The following is a 23,587-nucleotide window of genomic DNA, read 5'->3' as shown; positions in this document are numbered from 1 at the left end:
TAAGAGGTCCGAGCAGATGTAATTTCGGTGTATTGCTCATGCGCTGCCTACGATATGCAAGGTATAAGAGAATCGCTGACCAGAGAGCAGTGTTGACTGTACGAACTGTGTAGCAGTAGCAGTAAGTTGTTGCTAGTTTGCGCTGGTCCAGTGTGTGTGTCTGCTCTGGTGTATCATGTTGGCTGGGCCGGTCGCGGTGCAGCGATCCCGGAGCCTGAATATTATTGTATAAGGTAAAATAAGCAGCCTCACGCATATCTAGTAATATTATGTAAACTCCCATGTATATATTTTAAGAATGTCCTAATAATATCAAGCATTCATTTCAATTTAAAGAATTTAATATTTTTTTCAATGCATGATCATTCCGATTGTTGCAAAAGAAAAATCATTTGCTTCCTCTCATAAATAACAAATGTATAGGCCAGCATTGCACAGAGCTGTGCCGGAAAAAAGCTATTTTAAGAGCAGATAGTTGCCGATTTTATGGAGGTGAGAATTTTTGCTTTTTATTCAGAATGATCTTACAGGGCCATGACGCAGCACTGCTGTCGTCCAAATTTTACCAGGTTACTGAATTAATTTTTTATTACGAGGTTTAGGAATTTTTCTGTTTCGAGCTTATATTAAATGAGAAAAGAATTTTGTGGGTACATTAAATGGGAACCAGTTTTGTTCTGAGGTTACACTAAAATTAGAATCATTAACTAAATAATATTTAAAATATATTTTTTTGTGGGGAGGTCACACTTGGTGACATCCGGCCAGGATCGTTTTTCCTTGTGAATCTTCTGATAAGTAGTCATATATCTGCTCTTATTTAGTTAAATGTAGTTTGCATGTGGCGCAACGCATTTACTAATTTGTCACTCTTTCTTTCACAGATCATCGGCAATTTATTGCTCTTTGTTGTAATTGTGTTTGTTCCATTTTTGCTTCGTCTTTGTTTCATTTTTGTGCTTAATTTTGATTTGTGAAAAATGCCGCGAAAAACTGTTAACAGTACATCGCGATGTGCAATGAGTGAAATAGCCGAGTCGAATAGCTTGACCGATAATATTTGCGACACTCAGTGTAATAGTGATAATCCCCTGATTACAGATAATCAGTGCGTACCGACCACTAACATTGATTTTGATCCTAATGATGAGCAAACAAATGCAATTATTTCCAGAGTAAATGTAACAATTGATGACGCGGCACGTTCCGATACAATGAACACTGCTCAGTTTGACACACCCGGTTTGCAAAATTTGCGTAGTGAACATATAAATTTTTCTCACGAAGATGAACAATGTAGGCAAAATACGTCAGATTTATTTCATTCCGAGGTAGAGACCAACAGTGCACATCCAATTGGCGAACCCCTTCAAGAATCAGAAAATGACCAAATGGTTACAGAAAACGTGACAAATTCAGATACACCACCACATAGCTCAGAGAAAAGAGTCGCTAATATTGGCTTGGATCAAATTATGGCATTATTGCTACAAATTAATGAAAACAATGAAATACAAGACGACAATTACAAAGGACTCAAATGCCCGCATCTCGTGGACGTGCGGTAGCGTTCTTGCTTCCCACGCCCGGGTTCCCGGGTTCGATTCCCGGCGGGGTCAGGGATTTTCTCTGCCTCGTGATGGCTGGGTGTTGTGTGCTGTCCTTAGGTTAGTTAGGTTTAAGTAGTTCTAAGTTCTAGGGGACTGATGACCATAGATGTTAAGTCCCATAGTGCTCAGAGCCATTTGAACCAAAGGACTCAATGAATCGAACAAACAACTTAATGAAAATCTCAAACAGCAAATTAATGAATCGAACAAACAACTTAGTGAACAGATTACAGCCGTTGCTGTGCAATGTCATGATGCTAAAGAACAATTACGTGAGGAAATTAAGGATTGTGCTAGGAACAGTAGTGAAGAATTTAGATCTGTGGCTCAAGAATTAAGGAATACACATGCAGCCACAACTAAATTACTTAGAGAGGAAATTTGTGCAGTCGCTAAACAATGCTCTGAAAACGCAACAAAGTTACGCGACGAGTTTAATGTCAGCAGAACTTTCACGCACGCTGGATGGGAAACTAGACGCGAAATTTGGCCAACAGAACAGCCACATTGACGAACGTTTTAATCAACACCTACAAAACAGTGAAACGCGTTACCCTAAATTAATACAGGAACAGAATAAAGTAAAGCGACAAGTCATGGAAACAATTACTGCACAGAGACAGGAAGATAAGTGTAAATTGTTTACGAAAGCAAAAACATACGTAGACAACAATATTGCTACAGTATCAGAGGAAATTAATGCTATCAAACAGTTGAACACCGAATTACATGATGAAATCTCTGATCTTAAAACAAAAACAGACACACACACAGTAGACTTTCAGACAGTGACCTACAGACTTGAACAATTAGAACTAATACAGGATCCCGATGCCATCAAAGCAGACGTTAAGAAACTAAGCAAAACCACACGTAAGATACAAGAACAAATTAATGCTTGCGATACTAAAAACGATGATCAGGTAAAAATACTGACTGAAAAATATGATGACTTGGCCAGTCGTATTGATGTTATCGAAAGTAATAATGACACCAAATCAGACGATACGTCACCAGTTTCGTTTAATCAAACACCCGAATTCCAAAATTTACAGCAGACGATCAATGAGATAGGTTCGTCCAATAATACATTAAGTAGAAAATTGTCATCTTTACAGCACGAAGTGACGGAGATGAAAAATATTTCAGCCTTTAACACATCACAGCATACGTCACTTTGCGAACATTTTTCAGACTTACACAGCCAGTATAATTTAGGTAATTTACAAAGAGTACGTGAGTTAGATTCCGAACAGACACAGACAAACAGATTCTCATATCCTGAACCTGCTAAGAAATACAGAGACGATAATTTTTATTACAAACACTTTCTATCTGTTAGGAAATTTAAGGCATTTAAAAATGACAGAGCACAGGTACACGCTTTGGACTGGATACGACAATTTGCTTTTGTATTTTCAACAGCATTGCCTGTAACGCAGAAACTAAAATTTATTTGCAACGCGTAATAGACCTCAGGGGATTCATTACACTCCGATGAATATGTGCCGTAGCGTGCACAGGGCCCTGAGCCGTAGTAGTGCTATTTCATCTTTAGTTTTCTGCACTACAGCCTTCTCTTTTACTATCCTTTATATCTATCAAAACAACCCTTCAACTATCAATCTATCTAGGATTAAGAATGAGTGAAGAAAAATCGGTATGACAAGTTTTATCGAAAGTGACAATTTTCATTAGACACTCCAGAACTACCAGCATAATTTTAATGAAAGACAGAAGTGTAATCATCAGTATGTGTAAAATTATCAGCAATCGCAAAGACAGTTTGGCAACAATAGAGGCTTTTCCCCACAACAGCAACAAAACCAGCCGGTTAGCATACCTAACCAACAATGCAGTCTGCAAGGTCAACCGAGCTTTAATGTTTCGCCGCCTGCACGTATAGCATCAGCTCCACCAAATAGTAACGCACCGCAACAAGGAAACCAGTACATACAGAAAACACATCATTTCAATTCCTATCGCAATGCCCCATATAACAATGACTATCATGACAGACGTAAAAATAATGGTCACAATTTTCAGCATAGTTTAATAACAGTCGGTCTTATCAGCAGCAAAATCATCCGCAACAACATATTATCATGAATGAACCAGACAATAGATATCATCCCGAACGTAATACGTCAGGAAGAAACAACAGAACAGTACAAATAGTGGAAATGCCACAGCATCCTCCCGCAAATGATAGCACGTCAGATAGAATTTGACTAGATACAGTACAGGTTGCATCGTCCAGCAACGCAAGCAATACTTTTGACACGCAGAATCTTGTTCACGAAAATGTTATTACATTTGACGACATCCGAGACACTCTTTTGCAAGAAAGACCAGTTATTCAAAAAACCATTTCACACCCTGTCATTGAAGTAAAGATTGGATCATCCAAATTTTCAGCAGTAATCGATTCTGGATCACCTATGTCAGTTATAAATGAGGAAACCTTCAACGAATGTAACAAAGAGAATACCTATCCTATATTACCATTAGGCAAAACTAAAGTAGAAGGAGCAGTATCTGGTAAAGGAGTAGATGTAAAATTACAGACACATTTATCATTTTGTATTGCAGGTCATACATTTCACTCAAATTTTTGGATTGTTCCCTTATTGACAACAGACGTTATTTTAGGTACGAATTTTCTGGGACAACACGACGCAATTATTGACTTTCAAAATTCCAATTCAATGTTAAAGGATGAAAATGTACAACTGGCATTAGAATTTCAGCACTCTTTATCTGCAGAAGAACAAACAATTAACCGTACGGAGGTCATTTCCGCATCACGTAACATAGACTGTCATTCCACATTGTTCGTAGATACGTACGTACACAACTATAATAATCCAGACGAAGCCGACTATGACGTTATGCAAATGATTTCTGATAAAGTAAAGCAAAGCAGTGCAAATACAGACGACGAACGTACAGAGCTACGCAAAATTCTTTTACAGCAAGCTCCATTTTTTGACAACGTCCCTGGTACTATGTCCGGTTTTACGTATGAATTTCAAGTTAAACAGCACGACACATTTAAAGCCAAGCATTATCCCATTCCGTATATTCACAGAGAACAAGTTAAGAAAGAATTGCAAGCTATGCTTGACCAAGGAATTATTGAACCGGCAGTTAATCCGTACACAAACCCACTCCATATTGTTAAGAAAAAGGATGGTTCACTTCGTCTCGTATTTGAATCGCGTCACATCAACGACATTATTATTAATGAAACAGATCGCCCACAGACACTAGAAGAACTTCTACAGAAATCTCATGGTACTGCTATTTATCCCACATTAGATTTGAAATCGGGATTTTGGCAAATTCAGCCCCATCCGAACTGCAGAAAGTACACGGCTTTTCTCTATTTTGGTGACTGTTATTAATTTTGTAAATTACCGTTCGGTTTAACTATTTCTTCAGCAACATTTATTCGCGGTTTGAATAGTATACTTCCGACAGAACTTAAAGACAGAATCACAACATATGTAGGCGACATTCTTACTGCAGAAGCTAACTGGTCTGAACACAATCTGATTCTTGAACAACTGTTACGAACTTTACGTGCACAAGGACACACAGTTAATCTCAGCAAATGGCACTTTGGGAAAACTTCTATACAATATCTTGGACATGTAATTTCAGCAGAAGGCACTGCGCCTGACCCGGAAAAACTTCAAGCCTTACGTGACATTACTGTTCCTACGACGAAGAAACAACTACGCAGCTTTTTGGGTTTAACTAACTTTTTTCGTAAATTTATTCATTACTCAGCTTTAGACACCCCTAGATTATGTCAATTGACGGGTAAAAACACTATTTGGTCCTGGGATAGCCAAGCACATTCTGAATTTGTGAATCTGAAAGAAGCTTTGTTGAACGCACCACTTTTATCACATCCAGATCTTACTAGAAATTTTTCCATTGCTACCGACAGTTCTAACACCGCTTTAGGCGTACACATTGTTCAGGAAATTGAAGAAGATGGTACTACAGTAATTAAAAACATCACCTTTGCGAGTCGCATTCTGTCACCTGCTGAACGCAATTATTCTGTTACAGAACTTGAAACATTATGTGTTGTATGGGCATTTACGAGATTTAGGCATTTTCTTTATGTAAGACACTACCGTTTACACAGATCATAGAGCTATACTGTTTTTACTTTCCGCTAAATTTACACACGACAGATTAAGCAGATGGAAACTTTATTTACAGGAATTTAATTTTACAATTGTTCACATTCCCGGTACACAAAATATTGTAGCAGACGCACTATCCCGTTCTCTCAGCAACGATCAGCAAGACATCGCAACCAACTTCTGCAAAGCAAATTTCAGCGTCATGTATATTCAACAAGGTGCATTTGAAAATTTCATTTGGTCGTCATTACGAGACATAGCGCAAGAGCAGAGTAAAGACAACGTATGGAAAGAAATTAAACACCTTTGGCAAGATAGGAATAATGTTACCATTAGAAACCATCACACTGTACGCAATAATATTCTGTTTCGCCGCTCTCACCCTGACAGCAACAACTGGTTACTATGCATTCCTGACGAGCTTGTTAACAAATTAATTTGGTATACTCATTTAAGTTATGCACATTACGGAGCCAGAAAATATTTTCTAATACTGAGACAGAACTGTTATTTTACCAACATGGAGAAACGTATTCGACAAGTTTTAGCGTCATGTAAAATCTGCCAGAAAGCTAAGTCAGACACGACTTCACATATTCCTCCGTTACATCCCACTGTACCTATTAAATTGAGACACGTGGCCGCTGTAGATATTTCTGGTCCGATTCCCAGAACTAATAGAGGTTTTTGCTACATCCTTGTCGCTGTTGAACTCACTTCAAAATTTGTTACCTTCACTCCGTTACGCAAAGCTACTGGTAAATCTGTTTCGAAAGCATTTATAAAACATTTTCTATTTCATGTAGGGCATGCATTGAAAGTAATTTCCGACAATGGACCACAATTTCGATCTGCTATATGGACATGTATGTTACGAACAAGAAACATTTCTCCGATCTATATATCCAAGTATCATGCTTCTTCGAACCCTTGTGAACAATTAATGAAAGAAATTGGTAAACTGTGTAGAATATACTGCCATAAAAGACATATTGATTGGGACACACAAATGCTCTCATTCCAGGATGTAATTAATTCCATACCAAATGAATCTACTATGCTATCTCCGACTGTTATACTGAAAAATGTTGAACCACCTACCAAAATTAAAGAATTAGTATCCTTTCCTACATCTCGTCGACTACGACACCATGAAATAATTGACATTGCGCTGAACAACATCAAACGTGCCGCAGAGAGCCGGAGAAGACAGCAAAAACAGGTTTGAACACGATGTGACTTTCACATTGGACAGAAGATATTAGTACGTACACACTATTTATCTGACAGAGGAAAGAAGAGATGTAGTAAATTTGAGCTTCTATATGCAGGTCCATACAGAATTCGCAGCATTCGTCACCCCAATGTAGTACACGTCGAAACTCTGAGAACCAGAAAAAGTAAAAGAAATCATCATGTCTCCAATATTAAACCCTTTATTGAATGAACATACTTTATGATTTATCACACTGTAATGCCTTTTCCTGATTTTTATATGACCAATAATGCAATTATTTATATGAATACTTACTGATGATTATTATATTTTTTCTTGGCAAGTGCCCGGCAAGGTAAGGTTAGCAGGTCGCTTTTCTTGTCGTTACACATAAGACTGTGCACAATTTCTAGATAAACTTACATATTTTATGAACAATTATGCAATTCTATCTAGTGACAAATTAATTTTATCAAATTCTTTCTCCATTAAAGTCTTCAACTCTCGCCTCTATCAACTACACAACATACAAGCTGAACACAAAGAAAGTCATTTCTTGTCGTTATATATCAGACCGTGCACATTTTCCATTTTTCATGTATGTATGATTGTTTTCCTTTTTGTTTGTATGCACTATGAAATCTTTAAGATATAACAAACACCAGCTGACTTTGACATTTTTGCCTTCTGATATCTCAACGTCGTGACTATTTTTCAATTTTTTTGCTATGATACTCTGTGTGCATTTTTGCCTATGTTTTTGACATATTACGTTTTCCGTCATGCTATGCTGTATGCTTAATTATATCACTAGAAACCAGTTTTTATTTAATGGATATACGATTTAAATGCAAGACATTAATCATTGTTCATCATATTCAGAAAGCAATAATGTGTGAATGAAATAAATGAAACAAACCACAATGGATTACTATAAAATGGGAATTTCACGTTCGGAATGAACGAAAGAAGATGCAATACCTCGTCATGAAGAGTAAATGGATCAGAATTAACAAACATTAACATGAATATACTATACACATCGTATGATAACAGTCTTAACTAATTATTTTTCTTTCAGAATACGAGGCGATTGATGCAGGCTGTCAGAGAGATCTACACATCTTAGTTTTAGTGATGAAATATGCTAGAAATAAGGAACTCTATACTAAGTAAATGGTAATATAAATAATTAATAATGAAGTCTCTTTTTGCAGATGATAATGAATGATAATGAATAGTGATGAAAAATATGGTAATATGAATAATGAAGTTTTTCTTTGCAGGTGATGATAATAATGAAGTTATGGTGATATGGATAATGAAGTTTTTGTTTACAGATGATGATAGTGATAAATTTTATATGGCCACTAAACGCACCACTTTTAAGTTTTTCTTTGCAGATGAGGATAATGATGAAGTTTATATATTTACTGTTAGTTAAGAAATGCTGTATAGTTATTTAAGTATTTGTTGCAGTTCGTTTTGACAGGATGTCTTATGTCGCATGGTATAATGACTGAAGGTTTTGGAAAGGACAGCTAGAGTACATATATATTAAGTACACATTTCATTACCTGTTAATTCGAAGTTCACTACTTTTCAGCATAATATGCGTTTCTTCTTTCAGCTTAATAATCCATTTTGTATTTTTTCTAGGAGAAGCTATTCACGAAATTAATATGCTATAAGCAGTTAATCATTAAACCTGTTCTAGTACTTGCATTTTTTTTAACCATTTGTGTGTGTCATTCATGAATGTGATCACATATACTCTACTTGTTTCATAACCTTGCTACAGCTGACTAATGACGAATGATGTTACCTATCCTCATTTGCAGCAATAAGTCAAAAGCAAATATTTTCATGTGCCAGCAATTAATTATCGATACCAACGCAATGCATTGCTAGCACAAAAATATAGACCTTGAATAATACTTACAGTGTGTTACATTTTAAATATGTCTTATATCACTGGAATGATCAGGTCTGAGTAATACTGAATGATGTTTTCTAATCACAGACCTTGAGTAATAGTTACACTGTGTTACATTTTCAATATTTCCTATGTCAGTTGAATGATGAGTTCTAAGTAATACTGAATGATTTTTTGTAATAATGCATAAATACTATGCCAATAATTTCTGTAAATAATATTTTTGTTATACTCTATAAATGCTACGCCAATAATTAACTCTCATTTTGAATGATAACTTCTGAATAATACTGAATAAGGTTTCATAAAAATATAAGAATACTTTGTAACTGGCCAATGAGTGCCAATAATTATTTTAAATATGTCGTATGTCACTTGAATGATGAAAAGTGTTTTATATCATTCAATACTTGCTATATGTTTAGTAACTGGCTAATGAATGCCACTGTTTCTTATTTTAATTCTGTATTATGTCACCTACATGCTATTATATATGAATGCCAGTAGCTTGATGCTACACTCATTAGCACTATATCTATAACTAGATGAATTATGTAAATGGTATGCCATTACTTAACTCTTGCTTTGAATGATTACTTTTAAATGGTTTGTAACTGGCCAATGAGTGCCAATATTTACTGTCATCAGATGACTTATGAATTATATTCTGTAATACTCCATACATAGTACAGAAATATTTAGTAACTAGGCAATTAGTGCCACCAGTTACTCAAATCGCTTGATAGACTAGTGTAATTCTCAATGATGACAAGCATAAGACTTAATGTCCTTCATCTTCTGACCTAATTACCAGAAATTACTGCAATATACGTTTGTCCTGTCTATCCTTATGATCATGGAGCACTATATTTGGATTTTTGCACTAATTCTACGTTGGTGAAAGAGTTTGGATTCTGCAGGAGTGTGGTGTTGACACATCATGCTGTCCACCACCTTGAACGATGGAGATGTTATTATGGACCCACTGTTTGGTGTACCTAATGTACTACCAAAATGATAACATTGAATATTCATACGACATTTCAGTGTCTTTGCTACACTGATTAATACTTCAGGGAAGAGAACTTCATATTGTCTCAACAGGTGTAGTGCTTCTGTAGAAAGATATTGACTTTCAGTGCAGCTACGTGCAACCTACTGTCCTACAACCACGATGAAATCCTTCCCTTTCCTATCCTAGTTCTTGTAAAATGGTAAAAAATTACTACAGTGCGTATGCACTTTATGTCATTTGTTAATATGTTTTGTACTCATTGCATATACATTTTGACGTTGCTAGATATGTTCTGTACTACAGTGCGTATGCACTTTATGTCATTTGCTAATATGTTTTGTACTCATTGCGTATACATTTTGTCATTGCTAGGTATGTTCTGTACTACAGTGCATATGCACTTTATGTCATTTATTAATATGTTTTGTACTCATTGCGTATACATTTTGTCATTGCTAGGTATGTTCTGTACTACAGTGCGTATGCACTTTATCTCATTTGTTAATATGATTTGTACTCATTGTGTATACATTTTGTGATTTCTTGATATGATCTGTACTCAGTGCATGTGCACTCTATTTCATTTCATGTTCTGCACTTATATATATATATATATATATATATATATATATATATATATATATATATGTGTGTGTGTGTGTGTGTGTGTGTGTATGTGTATGTATGTATATACTCTGCGACTGTAAACTTAGTTAATAAGAAAAATTTGTTGGTCATGGCAAGTCCAATTGACTCACTGTCGCTGCCAAATTTTTGCCCCCCCCCCCCCCCCGCCAGTGGAGGGTTATGTAAGAGGTCCGAGCAGATGTAATACAGATGTAATTTAATGTAAGAGGTCCGAGCAGATGTAATTTCGATGTATTGCTCATGCACTGCCTGCAATATGCAAGGTATAAGAGAATCGCTGACCAGAGAGCAGTGTTGACTGTACGAACTGTGTAGCAGTAGCAGTAAGTTGTTCCTAGTCTGCGCTACTCCAGTGTGTGTGTCTGCTCTGATCTGATCTGGTGTATCATGTTGGCTGGGCCGGTGGTGGTGCAGCGATGCCGGAGTCTGAGTATTATTGTATAAGGTAAAATAAGCAGCCTCGCGCATATCTAGCAATATTATGTAAACTCCCATGTATACCTTTTAAAAATGTCCTAATAATAACAAGCATTCATTTCAATTTAAAGAATTTAATATTTTTTCAATGCATGATCATTCCGATTGTTGCAAAAGAAAAATCATTCGCTTCCTCTCATAAATAACAAATGTATAGGCCAGCATTGCACAGAGCTGTGCCGGAAAAGAGCTATTGTAAGAGCAGATAGTTGCCGATTTTATGGAGGTGAGAATTTTTGCTTTCTATTCAGAATGATCTTACAGGGCCATGACGCAGCACTGCTGTCGTCCAAATTTTACCAGGTTACTGAATTGATTTTTTATTACGAGGTTTAGGAATTATTCTGTTTCGAGCTAATATTAAATGAGAAAAGAATTTTGTGGGTACATTAAATGGGAACCAGTTTTGTTCTGAGGTTACACTAAAATTAGAATCATTAACTAAATAATATTTAAAATATATTTTTTTGTGGGGAGGTTACAAGGGGGTAAGCTTTCTTTTACTGAATGATGAAAAGGATTGTCAAGAAGAACTGATGCAGCTGACACCGACATATCTTATGTAAAATCAGTATATGCAACAATCAAGACACAACCTTCCAACAAAACTATTTCACGAAAAGATTTTTGAAAACATATACGAAAAGTACAGACATGCGCTAACTAAAAAAATTCGCGCCACCAGGAAACGTGGAGGGCTATTCGGTCTCATTCACTCACAGGCTGACAAAACATTTACCAGAATCATCCAGCCCTCTGTTCACTATTCTGATACAGTGGGCTCTTGCTTGGATAAAACATGTTCTTGAAACGTTATGGAGGTAATAATAATGCCGTTCGACCCAGTGGCCAGATGCAGGTCTTTCAACTGGACGTCAGTTCGTTGACATGGGTGTTCCTGGGGCAGTGACAAGTGCACGCAAGTGGTCTCACATACAGGTAGTAACCCAGCTCGACGTTGGTTAATTTCGGTGATCATCTATGATTCCTCTATGGAAATGCCGTTGGGGGAACGTTATGCTAATACACCACTAATATGTTTACGGAATATAGCATCTATCTTTCCAAGACATGTGATCATGTCAGTCCACACATAACAACTAAGAACTCCAATATTAAAAATTTGGCATGACTTTACACAGTTCTAAATCATATAAGCTAACAAAAGAAGTTAATTTATAATGCTTGCCATTTGTGAAGAGTTGAGATGATACAATACTGAACTTCGTAAGGGGGGAAGTTGATGAAAAACACACATTATCTCAAAAATGCACCAAATCCACAGTTCTCGAGATATGGCAATGAAATTTTGTACCACGCTTTACGTGAAAGTAACACATTTACATATATAATACTTTTATTATATATACTCAACTTTTTTTAATGAAATTTGAAGTTTTATTTTGAAAAAATAATGTATCTTCCTTTTTCTCAGAAAGTATTCAAGAGATTTCTACAAAAATTTCTGTGTTTCATTTCTTTATTTGTTGTAAGCTTCTCTCATGAGGTTTTGGGACAAGGTCAAATAGGAGAATTTTCATAATTTTTTAATTATAATTCCACAAGTACAATTTTAAATGCATGCAAAACTCCAAGCACTTTGCCTCGTATCTCTGGTTGCAATCAGAATTACATAATTTTTTCATGAGACAACGTTTATTGGGCTTACAGAAATATGTGTACAAAATTTCATAGTTCTAGCATTCATAGAATCCGAGGAAAAGGTACATAAACTTTAAGAAACAAACTTATCAGGAACCGCAATTTAATGTTCAACCTAACATTTTAACCTTATGTCACTTCTTCAGAAGGCACCACATTTGTACTCTGGGTCATCTTTTCCTTCAAGGCTTCTCTTCTGGTTTCTAGTTGTCTGTCTTCTTCCCTTGACCAGGTGTTCAACTGACGTTTAAGCTGCAGAAACTCGCTGTAAATCTATTTTTCTCAGAAAGTCTTGAGTGAAATTTCCTATCTTGAAACCCATTCTTTCTAATACCTTCATCCTCCCGACATTCCCATCATCAAATACAATAACTCAGTCATAAGTTGCAATTATGATAACTGTAGCAGATGCAAATGTGTTTTTAGTGCCTCGTTCCCATATGAGTGAATTTAAATACGGATTTGGATTTTGGGTTTTGCCATGAACATACTTTTTGGGAAGTGCAGAATGGGCCATATATGGTCTATGAAACCAAAGAGTATGTATCACGACCTTTAAGATGTGTCCCGCACACGTTTGGTTGAAAGTAATACACAGAATCGTTGTTCACTGAGCTGGTGTTGAAGTGCTGCTTCAAAACGTGGGCATGGAAGGGAGGTCGCGTCACACTTTTAATTGATTTTCAGGCACTTCGGATGCGATTTCAACATTGAAACTCTGGGAACTTATTGTCCATGAATCGAAGATTGAAATTTTTGGTCAATTTCATGAACGTCCCCCCTTAAGGCCACATGGTTCTTGGAAGGAAAACAACGTTTGTAATATGCAGTGGCATTATGCTGAAAAGACAAAGTAAAAACTATAAAACTTAACGTAGAAAATGCCTACAAGTAATTTTTAAAGAAAAGGGCTTTAAACACTTCTCAGTGTAAGGTATTCTGCGATCACTGCTATCAACTTGAATGTCCAGCGTCCCACGAACAAGTGAATCAAAAACGGCTGACTTCCACGAGACCAGAACGCGACCCTCCATTCCGCGTTATTTAAAAGTCGCACAAACGACATACCACATACGTCGCTTGGAGAGGGCAATGTGAGATTCTTTGTCGACTATTTCCGCTAGTTGGAATTTTTGCCGTCACAGGCAGACATCTTTGGCAGACATCTGCTTGCATCAAGCGTCTGGTCAAGGTTTGGTATCGTCTTTCCCTGCTATAGACGTTTCGTATACAACTTCTGCAACAGAGAATTAACCACACTTCCTGAGTCGACGAAAACATCTACCCCGGTTCCAAAAATGTCTGCATAATCTAGTGAGGTTATTAACGATCTTCACACATCGGTTGTATTGCCTTTCATGTGCATTGACTTAACTACTTGTCCTACATTATCTGTTCCTTATTGGACAACATCAGAAACGATCTAGTTTTCTTCTCTGCCAACACGCCACGACATACCAAGGTCGTTGTTTACATTCGGCTCCAAGTCAGTAGACTCAATTTCCTTCTACTGTTAGGCATTCTATATTTTAGCGGTTGTAGTGACCACGCTGTCCGCATTAGCCTGTCCAACTTAGAAACCTGAGTTCAAATCTCCTGTCGTCTCGCCTATTTCATGCCACTATATAATTCATCGTTCTGCGATAGCCTACCAGTATCCTTTTTACCATTTAGAGATGGCCCTCTATCGTATTCCGATTCTCCATTCCTCTTTGTTCACACAACGTATCTAGCCATCCCAAAGCTGACTTTATCCCTGGCACATTGTCATTCGGATTCGCCAGCATGTTTCCTGAACCGCTACTGGCAGTTAACGTATGATGAAAGATACACTACTGGCCATTAAAACTGATCAGAAGAAATGCAGATGATAAATGGGTACTTATTGGACAAATATATTATACTAGAACTGACATGTGATTAAATTTTCACGCAATTTGGGTGCATAGATCCAGAGAAATCAGTACCCAGAACAACCACCTCTGGCCGTAATAACGGCCTTGATACACCTGGGCATTGAGTCAAACAGAGCTTGGATGGTCTGTACAGGTACATCTGCCCATGCAGCTTGAACCATAGTTCAGCAAGAGTAGTGACTGGCGTATTGTGACGAGCCAGTTGCTCGGTCACCATTGACCAGACGTTTTCAGTTGGTGAGAGATCTGGAGAATGTGCTGGTCAGGGCAGCAGTCGAACATTTTCCGTAGACACAAAGGCTGGTACAAGACCTGAAACATGCAGTCGTGCATTATCCTGCTGAAATGTAGGGTTTCGCAGGGATCGAATGAAGTGTAGAGCCACGGGTCGTAACACATCTGAAATGTAACGTCCACTGTTCAAAGTGCTCTCAATGCGAACAAGAGGTGACCGTGACGTGTAACCAATGGTACCCCATATCATCACGCCGGGTGATACGCCAGTATGGCGATGACGAATGCACGCTTCCAATGTGCGTTCACCGCGATGTCGCCAAACGTGGATGCGACCATCGTGATGCTCTAAACAGAACCTGGATTAATTCGAAAAAATGACGTTTTGCCACTCATGTGCCCAGGTTCGTCGTTGAGTACACCATCGCAGGCGCTCCTGTCTGTGATGCAGCGTCAAGGGTAGCCACAACCATGGTCTCCGAGCTGATAGTCCATGCTGCTACAAACATCGTCGAACTGTTCATGCAGATGGTTGTTGTCTTGCAAACGTCGCCACCTGTTGACTCTGCCCTGCTTCAGAATTTCTGTCAACGTTGCGAACTTGTCATGCCCAGACCTACACTCTTCTCGACGTGGCTGCACAATCCGTTACAGATATGCGGATCAGATGCCTGTCATCTCGACTGCTAGTGGTACTAGGCTGTTGGAATCCAACACGGCGTTCCGTATTACCCCCCAGAACCCACCGATTCCATATTCTGCTAACAGTCATTGGATCTCGACCAACGCGAGCAGCAATGCCGCGGTACGATAAACCTCAATCGCGATACGCCACAATCCGAACTTTATCAAAGTGATGGTACCCATTTCTCCTCCTTACACGCGGCATCACAACAACGTTTCACCTGGCAACGCCGATCAACTACTGTTTGTGTATGAGAAATCGGTTGGAAACTTTCCTCATGTCAGCACGTTGTAGGTGCCGCCACCGGCGCCAACCTTGTGTGAATGCTCTGAAAGCTAATCATTTCCATATCACAGCATCCTTTTCCTGTCGGTTATATTTAGCATCTTTAGCACGTCATCTTCGTGGTGTAGCAATTTTAATGGTCAGTAATGTATGATAAAAGACACTACCGCCTCCTTTTAGACTGGTTCGTCTAAGTACAGATTTGTTTCTTCATAATCTTGGAAAAACGTCTTTAGATTTCGATCACGCCTTCTATCAAACCTTCTACCTTGGTAAAAACTGTTTCGCACGTCATTCTGCTTTTTTATGGACCACTACTGTTTCACAAACTCGTTTCTGAAGTCAGAATATGTCTAAAATGTTTGTACAATTCTCCCGCACCAGGCACGAGCTTCGCCCTCCATTTTTATCTTCCGTTGTTCACCCCATACTTCAGGTAGTATACCAGTGATTTGGTCTAAATAGTCCATCGTATGCAACCTTACGTTTGTATCAAACTTTCTAAAGTTCTTGGTGCTGAGGGAAAGTTCGTCAGTTTGTGGTCCTACTATGTTGCCTGCTGTTACGCCTCCATCACTTAATTTTTGATTTGTTGCTGCTTATCACTGCCAACAGCCAATCGTGTCTTGGTTAAATTTTCAAGCAACTGTTCCATACAGCGTACATAAACGCCTTGTTTCAAGACAACGTCACTTACCATATGCGACGATCGAATTCCTTGCCAATGGTTTGCACCATGTATTGACATTCCTGGATTACACATCTACGTTTCCCTATTGCTCATCGTAGTTGCTCTTTTCCTCTGAGTTCCCTTTCCATTTCACCAATTTCCCCTTCGATCTTCTCAATTCATTTCGTATACTCTGCAGTCTGCTGATCTGAGCACGTCTGTCTTTTGCTATATAGTTTTATTCTTTCTACAATTTTTGTGGTAAAGTCCTTCAATTGCTTACTCGTTTTATCTGCCTCTCTGGGAAGCCCTGCTTCAGAATTTCTGTCAACGTTGTGAACTTGTCATGCCCAGACCTACACTCTTTTCGACTTAGTGTACTCAGGACAGATGATGATTCAGTCCCTACTCCTCCCATGGCTATGACAAACAGCTATCCCCTATATCAGCATCTCACATCAGTGTTCATCTCCATAGGAGTATTTTAATCTAATGAGTCAGTATCTATATTTCTGGTCATTACAGCTGCACTCCTCTCATCGCCTGACAGCAATAACTAAAATGTAGCACAGAAGTAGAAAAAAAAAAAAAATTGGGAAACTATATCAAAATAACTCTCTTCTCCAGTATCCAAAACGTAATAATAAATCAAGCTGCAACACTGTTCGTACAGTGCCGTTATTTAGTTCTTGGAATCAGGCCAAATATACAATCAAATGACACGAGAAAATTATTATTATTCTACAAATATACAAGAGCTTCATATCCAGTTTAGCATTACATTAACCATTTAGCGTGGGACTGGGAAATGGCATTTACGTTACAGATTAATAAGTGCTAAGGCCTCTAGATCTAGATCAAGATCTACATCTACGTCTACATCTACACAGATGCTGTGAAGTCCACTGTACGACGCGAGGGTACCCAGTATCACTACTAGTCATTTCCTTTCCTGTTCCACTCGCAAACAGAGCGAGAGGAAAACTACTGTCTATACGCCTAAGAATGAGCCTTAATTTCGCGGTCCTTCCGTGCATTGTAAGATGGAAGCTGCAGAATCGACCTGCAGACAGCTTCAAATGCTGGGTGTCTAAATTTTCTCAATAGAGTTCCTCGGAAAGAAAGTCACCTGCGTTCCAGGGATTCCCAATTTGAGTTCCCGAAGCGTCTCTGTAACAGCTGCGTGTTGTTAGAAATTATTCGTAACAAATCCCGCAGCCCATCTCTGAATTGCTGCGATGTCTTCCTTTAATCCTACCAAGAGTGTTAACTCGAATAGTATTCAAGAATAGGTCGCACCGGCGTCCTATATGCGGTCTTCTTTACAGATGAACCACACTTTCCCAAAACTCTCCCAATAAACAGAAGTCAGCCATTTGCCTTCCCTACGACAATCTTAACATGCTCGTTCCATTGCATATCGCTTTTCAACTTTACATACAGATATTAAACGCCGTGATGTGTCAATCAGGACCTTACTAATGCTGTTGGTTGGTTGGTTTATTTGGGGGAGGGGACCAAACAGCGAGGTCATCGGATTAGGGACTGATTTGGAAGGAAGTCGGTCGTGCCCTTTCAAAGGAACCATCCCAGCATTTGCCTTAGGTGATTGAGGGAAATCACGGAAAACCTAAATCAGGGTGGCTGGACGAGGGTTTGAACCATCGTTCTCCCGAATGCCAGTCCAGTGCGCTAACCACTGCGCCACCTCGCTCGGTACTAATGCTGTATCCGAACCTTTAGGGTTTATTTTTCCTCCTCATCCTCGCTAGCTTTCAATTTTCTATATTTATAGCTAACTGCCATTCATCAACCTACTAGGCATTTTGCGTACGTCACCTTGTATCCCCCTACAGTCACTCAAGTTCGATGCCTTCCATTGTACCACAACACCATCAGCAAACAATCGTGGATATGTGCCCATCCTGTCCCCCAAGTCATTCATGTATATAGAGGATAACAGCGGTCCTACCACTCTGCCCTGGGGCACACTTGACGTTCGTTACCTTTGCTCTGATTAACATTTTTTGCATCAAGTGAAATTACTTAACCGTAGTCTGCATTACCAGTCAGTTATACACCAGTGCCTCAACTACACGAGAGTTCTCACAGCTGCATTACACTTACTTTAAAGAACTGCCTGTTCATCAGTGATATCTGATGAACTACTACAGTGGTCACCTTGCAGTCGCGCTCCTTTATAGATACCGCCTGCGTCGCGGGTGACATAGCAAGAGAGAGTGGAATCACTCCTCAACACAGGTTCCTTCCACTGCACTCAGGTGTGTAATACCACTGCATTCTAAACTCATTGCTCAATGCTCCCCACTGTCTATCTCACGTCACAAAAAAATGGCTCTGAGCACTATGGGACTTAACATCAGAGGTCATCAGTCCCCTAGAACTTAGAACTACTTAAACCGAACTAATCTAAGGACACCACACACATCCATGCCCGAGGCAGGATTCGAACCTGCGACCGTAGCAGTCGCGCGGTTCTCTCACGTCACACAACAAAGTCACTCACACTTACTAAAATTAATATGCCGGCACTTCGTCACCAAAGATTTTAAGTCGTAGAATAGATGTCGCCTTCTAACACTCTTGGAGGTTAAAATAACAAAAAATAGATCTCTCTCTCTCTCTCTGCACCTCAGAGCTACGTAAAACATAGGCACACGGATTGGATTTTTCATGATCCTGTGAATAAATACATCATACCTGGTTTCCCCAGGGCTGTTACTACCTGGTTACTCTCACAGCCAGCTAAATAATAATCTTGTAATGTTCGTTTGTTAAGAGGAGGGGTAAAGAATTCACGCAATGACATACGATTTTTTCTTGTAAGGTGCAAATTTATTTAATTAACCAAACACTGTAAATTTGACGTGAACTGATCACAACTAATACTCTGATACCAGCTCACAGGCGGTGCATGTGGTGGGGGATTGGTGCCTATTTATTAGCTGGAAATTAAGACACGGTACTCAGTTGAAATATATTGCGGTCTGTTGTCGACAGGTTTGAATAGTTTGCCTTTTGTTCACTCTTACTCAGTCTCTCAAAGATCAGCATTTAGAACATGTAAGACGAGCTCCATGTAATTTTCGTTAAACATAATCACAGATCTAAATGCATTCATATTAAAAATTTACGCAAAGTGGTTGGCATCTTCTTTGCAATGGTTCAGCGTCACGGCGAGGAAAAATCCTGGTAAGTTAAGGTTTATATTAATCAGAATCAGCCAGTGGACAATAGGTTTGTATAAAAACTCAAATCAAACTGAATTTAATAAGTCATCCATTTATTTAAAATCCCGTTTACACCATATTAAAATGTCAGAGAATAGCTTAGGTACCAAACAAATGAACATAGAATTTCGTAACGTTGACTAGAAAATTGTTCCAATGAAATGAATACAAAGTTGTCTAAAATATTCAAACACAAAACTCTCTAGAAGCTCAGATCACTGATAAATGTCCCACTAGCACTGTAGGAGCTCTTTCATCAACATAGAAAACTGCTTGGAAATCGCTGCAAGCTTGAGTAATACGCGCAATTCTGAAATGCAAAGTAAACGAGTCCAAGATCTTCAAAATAATGCAATTAAGCAGGCAACTCACGTTGCACAGCAAATTCCACAAATTGTGAACCGCTCTGAAAGTGACCAGCGCTAATGCGAAATGGGAAACTTCCTCAAAACTCGGCATTTGGTGGTCGTAAGGTCGTACGGGAACAAAGTGCTGAGGTCATTGGTCCCTAGGCTTACACACTTCTTAGTAACTGAAACTAACTTACACTAAGGACAACACACACACCCACGCCCGAGGGAGGACTCGAACCTCCGACGGGGCAGCCGCGCGAACCGTTGCAAGGCGCCCTGTACAGCGCGGGTACCCTGCACGGCAAAACTCAGCAACCGTGGGACAGAATGCGCAGGTAACCACTGGACATGGACAGCTGAGATGGTGATAGAGGAAAGCTTCCACCCACGTCCTCCGTTCCAAGAGTGCCCTAGAGGGTTCCCTCATAACAAATGCTCAAAACTGTCTTCCACTAAACCTAACTGCCGACTTTTGGTAAAGGGAGAACACCCAGCTATTGCCACAGTGACCATCTAGAATTGTGATTTATTTACTTGAATAAAGTGGACCCTTCAGACATTCCCCAATCTTGAGTCACGGAATGCATCTTAAAATGCAAAAGGTTAGCGTGGTTGCCACCCACTTTCCACTCATTGGATAAGCCTCTAGCACCTAAACACGGTGGTGCGCCACACACAGTTGATTCCCAACCGTGAGATTTTTTGCTAGGGCCAGTCACTTAAAGCGTTCGTAAATCCATCGCAGACACTGATATTCAGATAGATTTCGTTTTTCCTTCACAGGTTGGTGTTGCATGAATTGGCTTACCCTTCCAGGATGGGATTCAATACGGCATTCTGAGAAGAAATCGCCATTCTAGGCGCTTCAGACCAGAACCGCGCTGTTTCTACGGTCGCAGATTATCGAATCCTGACTCGGGCATCGACGTGTGTGATGTCCTTAGGCTAATTATGTTTAAGTAGTTCTAAGTCTAGGGGACTGATGACCTCAGATGTTAAGTCCCATAGTGCTTAGAACCATTTGAATCATTTTGAGAAGAAATCAGATAGGAAATTTCTTGTTTTTCAGTCATTAATGACATTTATGAAGCACATTAATATTCTAGTAGTCTATAGTCTATAGAACATATAATGCACGTATTTATTTTAGCTTTCTGGCTACGTTTCATGGATTCTGTTTCATGTCTATCGTGGATTCTATTCCATGTAGGCATGGTTATCTGCATCGTAATACCACCGCTGAAATTTTTTGGAAATTTTGCTTTATTTTGTTGAGTAATATTGTTAAACATCAGTATCACTAACAAGCAGTACAAGAAACAAGTGCATGTGAAGCTGTAATTTTATAACCGATAATAAATACGTGAGCGTGTCAACCTATCAGGAGTTGGGACATAGAGTCCCCAGAAAAAATATGGTCATTGATGTTCATGAATTTAGAGGGAACATATATGGTTGTTTGCTAGAAAAAGGGTGCTCACTATGTAACTTAACAGGATGTTACACTCCATGCTACCAATTGGTACCAGCTGTATGTTCTATTTGTAGGAGCTATTGGCAACTCGCTGTCGATTGCAAGGAATGCGAGCAAGGAATGCGAGAAATTAGGTACAGCCATGATCAAGTTAGTAAAGTGCAAGTGCAGTAATTTTGTTAGAAAGCTTAGGGATTATGCATATAGCACTAAATTGGTCTAAAAGGAGAGAGTATTTGCAGTTGGGTTGTGTATCATGAGCCAGCATGTACGAAATTGCAAAGTGCACAACAGGATAAAGAGAAATCCGAAATTACATTGGATTTACGTGATTGATTTACTTTATGCTGCTAAACAATGCACTCTGGAGAGGCTTAGATACATCTACATCTACATCTACATCTACATGACTACTCTGCAATTCACATTTAAGTGCTTGGCAGAGGGTTCATCGAACCACAATCATACTATCTCTCTACCATTCCACTCCCGAACAGCGCGCGGGAAAAACGAACACCTAAATCTTTCTGTTCGAGCTCTGATTTCTCTTATTTTATTTTGATGATCATTCCTACCTATGTAGGTTGGGCTCAACAAGATATTTTCGCATTCGGAAGAGAAAGTTGGTGACTGAAATTTCGTAAATAGATCTCGCCGCGACGAAAAACGTCTTTGCTTTAATGTCTTCCATCCCAACTCGCGTATCATATCTGCCACACTCTCTCCCGTATCACGTGATAATACAAAAGGAGCTACCCTTTTTTGCACACTTTCGATGTCCTCCGTCAATCCCACCTGGTAAGGATCCCACACCGCGCAGCAATATTCTAACAGAGGACGAACGAGTGTAGTGTAAGCTGTCTCTTTAGTGGATTTGTTGCATCTTCTAAGTGTCCTGCCAATGAAACGCAACCTTTGGCTCGCCTTCCCCACAATATTATCTATGTGGTCTTTCCAACTGAAGTTGTTCGTAATTTTAACACCCAGCTACTTAGTTGAATTGACAGCCTTGAGAATTGTACTATTTATCGAGTAATCTAATACAAACGGATTTATTTTGGAACTTATGTGGATCACCTCCCAGTTTTCGTTATTTAGCGTCAACTGCCACCTGCCACACCATACAGTAATCTTTTCTAAATCGCTTTGCAACTGCTACTGGTCTTCGGATGACCTTACTAGACGGTAAATTACAGCATCATCTGCGAACAACCTAAGAGAACTGCTCAGATTGTCACTCAGGTCATTTATATAGATCAGGAACAGCAGAGGTCCCAGGACGCTTCCCTGGGGAACACCTGATATCACTTCAATTTTACTCGATGATTTGCCGTCTATTACTACTAACTGCGACCTTCCTGACAGGAAATCACGAATTCAGTCGCACGCAAGTCTTAGCTCAAAGGACCGTGAGAGAGAGGCTTCAGGTTTGGTGTATATTAATGTGAAACAAGAGAAAATCAAGAAATCAATAGTTAACAGTCAATGTAATGTAGATATTGATTTAGGAGAGGAGAACAATTAAGTCCCTTCGTAGGGGATAACGAAGCGACTGGTTTAGAAAACATCCAAATGGATGACGAATTTAATATTCCACATGTAAAAAATAAAGCTGAGGAAGATGAAGTCACTTCACAACAAATTGCAGCGATTGTTTCAGATTACGAAGTGGAAGTGACCAGAAGGTCGGAAACACTAGAGAGACGGTATGCTAATTTGATTTCATAAACCTCTTCTCCAAATACACATATTGTAAATAACGAAAGTAATTTTAGAATACTTGAATCCTTAAAGAAAGTAGACGAGACTGCACAGAAGCGGGGAGATGAGACAGGAAAACGAGTAGAAGAAAAACAAACGGACATAAAACAAATGCAGAGGCAGATGGAACACAGAACCGAACAGATGAAATACTAAACTACATGAAACTAGGAAAGAAGTGAGAGACAAAGCAGAGAAGTATGGGTTAATAACATGAGGAGCATTGAGAGA

This window comes from Schistocerca serialis, chromosome 7 (genome assembly GCF_023864345.2).
Source record: "Schistocerca serialis cubense isolate TAMUIC-IGC-003099 chromosome 7, iqSchSeri2.2, whole genome shotgun sequence".
In the NCBI taxonomy this organism is placed as follows: Eukaryota; Metazoa; Arthropoda; class Insecta; order Orthoptera; family Acrididae; genus Schistocerca; species Schistocerca serialis.
This window is presented reverse-complemented; position numbering follows the sequence as displayed.